This window comes from Stegastes partitus, unplaced genomic scaffold (genome assembly GCF_000690725.1).
Source record: "Stegastes partitus isolate 25-593 unplaced genomic scaffold, Stegastes_partitus-1.0.2 Scaffold750, whole genome shotgun sequence".
Taxonomy (NCBI): Eukaryota; Metazoa; Chordata; class Actinopteri; family Pomacentridae; genus Stegastes; species Stegastes partitus.
The window spans coordinates 9,425-15,687 of NW_007578481.1; positions in this window are offsets into that span (position 1 = coordinate 9,425).

A 6,263-nucleotide genomic window follows, 5' to 3' on the forward strand; every position below is an offset into this window, starting at 1 on the left:
ACTCTCCGGGTTCTCTGGCTTCCTCCCACACAGTCCAAAAACATGCTGAGGTTAATTGGTGATTCTAAATTGTCTGTCGGTGTGATTGTGAGTGTACTTGATTGTCTGTCTCTAAGTGTAGCCCTGTGATAGACTGGTGACCTGTCCAGGGTGTCCCCTGCCTTCACCCTAAGTCGGCTGGGATAGGCTCCAGCCCCCCGCGACCCTAGTGACGATAAAGCGGTGTATAGAAAATGGATGGATGGCATTCTACTGTAAGGATAATCATCTACAAGTTTGTCCAGGACTGACCACCCAAAAATCTGAGTTCTAGATAGTAAAAAAAGCCTCCAAGAAGTCCAGACCTTCACAAAAGATCTGCAGGTAACTCTTGCAGCTGGTGTTTTTAAGTGCGCGCATTTAAAATCAGGAAGTGATCTGACCTGCATGGGAGGCGGCCAGGAAAAAGCCTCTGCTGTCCAAAAAGAACACCAGAGCCAAACTACAGTTTGCCAGTAAACATTTAGACAAAGAGTCGACCTCAAGCAGTAACGTGCTTTGGACAGATTAGTCAAGAAACAGTAACAGCAGGTGTGTTTGGTGCAGCTTTTCAGGTGAAGAACTTTGTTTTAATGAAGGAAATGAAAATGGTTTGAAGTTGCTTCTCTGCTTAATTCAGTGAATTGTGTTACTTGAAGACAACATGAGGCCACCTGTCGAAAAGTTGAAGTTCATCCTAAACACACAAGAAAATCCACCAAGGAATGACTCAAACTCAGGTCAAAGCCCAGGTTGTATCGCATTGAAATGTTGTAGGTGGATTTAAAACAGAAGGAAACATGCAAGAAAACCCTAAAGCATCTTAAAACTGACAGAATTTGCATTAAAGAACTTTGCTAAGTCTGAAGGACAATTAGGCCACAGTACAAAATGACATCCATGGATATTTTTACTCAGCAAATGATTGAAGAGGCTATTTTTTTTTCATTGTCGTGGTTCAAGCACATCAGCTTTATCTGTCAGCACCGTTTCAAAGAGGATCTAATGTTTGCTTTTTGAAATAGGCCCAAACAATTTACTTACTTTTTCACATGACAGTTCTTGAATGAAGACAACCTGCTGATACCAACGTTCATGCTGCTGAAGTGTCATCAGGGAGTCGACACGCTTAAGCAGGGTGAAGTCAAAGTTCTTCAAAGGTCTTCGCCAAACTCAACCCTGTGAACCTTCAAACCTATTGAAAAACAATCGCCAAAATGACACCATTTATCAGAGCCAGAAAGTGTAAAAACAGAAAAAAGCATCTGATTTTCATCTTCCTGATGGTTCTGTCATGTGTGATGTGAGGTTCTGCTGGGAAAATCTAAGTCTAAGCTTTCTGATATTTCATACAAATGACTTTATTACATATGTCTTATTGAAAATATGCCAAACATAAGCTGTTTGCATCAGATTCTGTAAAAAACAATCATTAAAAAGATCAAATCTTTGCTCTCGGATGGACCTGTGAATCCATTTGACACTCAGTTACAGCCAACAGTCATGTGACAACAATTCATGAACTGTTCAGATGGACGATGTGTGTTGCCATACAGAAGACAGGAGACAAGTTTAGAAAGCAAATTAAAAATGTAAGTAGTAAAATTGGTAACACATGTGGGCTCTCTGAAAGATGTACATGTTGATTCAGTGTTTTGTTTTTTTTTTAATTTTGTAAAATAAGTAATAAAAAAAATGTTTGTTTTTTTCTTATGATTTGCGCCGTTATAACCGTCTCATCGGGCACCAAGGATATTTCTGAGTTCTCTTTACTTTTAGCCATGATTGTACCGTTTCCACAGAGGTGCAGGACTTTATGTTGCAGTGAAAATCCTCGATGCTTGAGAGTAAGAACTGCTGTAATTCCGTTTTGCTGTGAACGCTCCTGAACATTTTAAAGTTCATGTAACTTTTACAAGGTTCAATCACTTTCAGAGTTCTCACCTTTTAAACAGCTGCACTCCATGAACCAATGACCTGCACAAACACATGATTCTTGTTGTATTTTTGTGTATGTAAACTAATAAAGTTTTATATTATTAAGTTGATTATTTCAAGTTTTAAAAACTAATGTTTTTACCTCACCTTCAGTTTACTCTGATCATCAGAAGCAAATCTCCACACAGACTGGATCAGACGTTTCTGATCATTTGTAATCTAAGAATATAGTATTTGGCCTGTAAGACAAAAAAAAGGCTCATGAAGGATGTAATAATGATCTACTGAAATAATGATAGTGTTCAGCTCATTCGATACAGAGCTGCAACTATGAATTGATCCATTGCTGACAAGAAAATTAACAGTCAACTAGTTTCATCGTGGATTCATTGGTTTTGAGGGAAAAAAATCTCAAACTTCGCCTCTTAAATTTCAGTATTTTTAGTTTTTTTTTTACTCCTTTATGACAATAAATTCAATATCTTGTGGGTGTTGCGAAATAAAAAAAATAATCCTGAGCTTTGGGAGACATTTTACAGACCAAAGAATTAATCAATTAATGGTGAAAATAATCAACAGAATAAAAAAAGTTGTTAGTTACAGTCCTAGTTAGATTGAAAAGTGAAATCCAATGTATTCAGTGTAAAACTCATAGTAAATAAAAAATCTTGCACAAGCATTCAGAGCATTAAGGTTTCCTATTGAAACCACTAGATGGCGACAGTTAGCAGGTTTTTTTTTTTGCTGTTCTTCCATCAAGTGATCAGTGAAAACCCACAGTGTAAATTAGTGAGAATTCAGTGATCGCCACATCAAGACTGTGTCTAATCGCGCTGGGTGTGTCGTATAATGACATTACTTCTACTGAGTGAGATCATCCCTCCGAGCGCCTGTTGGACGGTCGGATCAGAGCCGATGTGAAAGGGGTCAACTGGTTTCCTTTCATTTGAGCTGCGCGTCTGAAAACAGGAAGCTACTGGGCAGAGGAAAGCTTCCGTCCTGTTGGCCTCCGCCGCCTGCATCCTCCCAGCCTTTATGAGCCAGCTGTTCTGAACATTAGAGCCCGTCTGCAGGCTCCTGCTGCTTATACACTGTGGACAGTCCATTAATCTGAGCACAGCGCAACATTAACATCTGTCCGGCCTGCTTTTATGACACAGTTGTCTATATTTTCTGGGATTTTTTTTCTTCCTTTCTTTTACCAGTGCTGCATATTGTGCCCTCAAAATGATGTTGGGCATTATTTTAAAGATAAAGGCCAGACTTGTGTTCCTTTAAAGATGTATTTTAAACTCTTTACCAGCAGGAGAGCATTCAGAAAAGAATGAATTTTCCAGCTTATTTTTTACTGAGGAATTGTTGCTCAGTTTAGTAATTCTAAAGTTAAAGATTGTTTTACGGAGGATCCACTGAGGCTGTATGTAGGTGGAAGTAACCAATCCCACTGCTTATGTTACTGTGATTAGATCTCTTTTTTGGAGGTACTTTTATGAAGTCAGTAACTCTTACCTGATATGCATTACACTATTTAGTGCACTTTGCTACTTTTAAAAATCATAATTTGCTATTGTTTAAACTTAAAGTTGGGATATTTAAACACACAAAGGCTGTTCAATTGTGAATGTCAACAAAAACCACAGTTCCGACTGTAAATTCTGCATTATATGCGATCATGTCTGAGAGTTTCAGACCCTTTTATGGCTGTTTGTTTGCAGTCAGACTAAATAAAATATGGATATAGGCTCCGGCTCTGAAAATTGAATGTGGAAGTGCCTTAAACCTGCATTCTGACTAACGTCCAGCAGGGGGCGACTCCTCTCGCTGTAAAAAGAAGTCTGATTGCATAGAAGTCTGTGATAAAATATGCCAAATTCTCACTTGATCTGCTACCTCAGTAAACATTTTCTTAATGAGTTTAAGGTCTCAATTGCTAGTTTAAAATCTTCAACACCACATGATGCTTGTTTTGGAAATTACTGTCCCATTTACAGTAAAATAGAAACGAGACGATACATGAGGGTTTGTTTTAAGCTTGTGATTGACAGCTCAATACAATATCAAAAAGTTTTTTTTTTTTTGTCTAAATCAAGATAGTTATGGCCAAATGCTTACCTCAAGGCTTCACAGTTTTAAACCACAAGCATCCATCTTTTATATGCAGTCCCTGTTTGCAGTGCTTTTCTACTGTTCTGCCAAAGAAGACTGCATATAGAAAAACAGAAACAGCCCTCCTGACATCACCCATTGGTTCATGGACATATTTTATTATTTCCTTATGGGCAATGCCATAATATTACAGTACAGATGTTATATGTGCTTGATATGTCTCGTATCCTTGTTCAGACTTTAATTTCCTTGATTTACACAAGAGTTTAAAGAAAGTATCTCTTTTCCAATCATCCTATGGGCTATACTCTTTATATAACTCATATGAATGACAACAAGTCATTTTGATGCATTGATAACATCTTAGTCACAATCTAGAGGCTCCAATCACTGTTCAGGTGGAAAATTGCACTGTACAAGTGGAATTGGTCATTTTAAAGCTTTTTCAACCAACAAAAAACTGGATTGGTTACAATCTACAGCACTGAGCAGGTCAAATAATGCAGAACCATCGATGTAATTGTTCCTGTAGACTGCAATCAGGTGTGTCAAAAGGTCGGTGACAATGCGAACGTGTTGATATTTAGCAGCTATGAGGTTTACTATCTTAGCTTAGCGTATTAGCATGCTACAAGTAGCACGATTGGCACATTGCGGCCTATGAGAAGTCATTATTTTGACAAGCATTTGGTCATAAACCAAAGCTAAATAGAATGTTTTTTTTTTTTCATGAGAATCAGGTTGGCGAGACATTTTCCTTGAAACTACGAGCTTCAACCTCATGGTGGCGCTAGAGGGAAAGCCAGGGGATCAGAAAATGAATCTTCTTGTGACCTTTTTCATCAATTCATATTTATGATATGGGGACATATTTCAGAGGTTTAAACTGTCAGGTGTGTTGGAATTCCAAACTCAAGTTACTTAATATACCTACATATATATATATATAGAGAGAGAGAGTTGTCAAATTGTATTAAGGGTTTATTCTTTAAGGGGTACTGAATTATTTTTAAATCATTGGTGTCTGTTAAAAAAAGCAGATTTTTTGGGAGAGCAGACATTGCATTCCCCTCAGTATTTAGAACAAGTGCATTTGTCTCCTTATGTTCAAATGAAACCACGGTTCAGTCGCTTTCTCGTAACTTCTCTGCATAATTTAACAAGAAGTGGGGTTTTTGTCAGGTTGACTGAAATATTTACAACCATTTTAGTGCCACTGGTTTTACTGTTTAGGTGTTTTCCAGAACAGGGGTTTGGACTGCCATCTCTGTCAGAGGTGGAAAATTAGTTTCAACTAATGAGCAGTGCTTCCTTTGTGACTTTAAATACTTAGAAACACGCATTTTCCAGTCGTATTTCTGAATGGAAATTAATGGATCACGGTGAGAAAAGAATTAAAGTTGGGAGGGAAAAAAAAGAAGGAAAAGAAGGAAAACCTGTTTTACTCCCATAAATCTGGACCAGTCGAGCAGCTCCACCAAAATCTAATTTGAAAAGTGGAAGCAAATGTTTACCTTGTAAACAAGCTCTCCAGCTCGGCGGCCTCTTCCCAGTTATTTCAAGCCTGCAGATTATACTTAGAACAGACACACATGCTTCAGAGATTCTCCCTCGCAGGGAAATGTAATAAACCCAGCCCCATGGCCATAGCTAATATTTGACCTCTGTTTAAGCAAATATAATTACAGGGATGCTCACGCAAGCCTGAGGAGGGATCCTCAGAGGGAAGTGGACTCATCTTCACTGCAGTGATTGAGCCAAAGAGGAGAAGAAAGGCGTCCACGGGGGGATCAGAGGCGAAGGGGAACACAAGCTGAGCTGTATGAGCCAAAATAAGATCTTTCCTTCAACACAGAGGCATCAAGCGAGCCCAGTGCGGGCGGTTTACTTATGTAATGTGTTTTATAGGGCTTGTTTGTTTGTGCAAGTTTGTTTTTGGGGTTGACGGGCGTGGCGGGGATGAGCGCACAGAGCATCGTGGTACTTTTCCTTCCTTTCAGAGTGACTGTTTTCAAAGCCGGAGTAGCGTCTGTGCATCATCCATTTATTTCGTTGCTGTTTTTCTGAGCCAAGTTTGTGGAAACTAGCATTTTACATTGAAACAAACAGCTTGTGATGAGCTGTTTCCAACCACAAGGTGAAATCTGTCTGAGATGCAAAATAAAGCATAACGCAGCTCTTTTCTCTTTGCTGAAGAACTT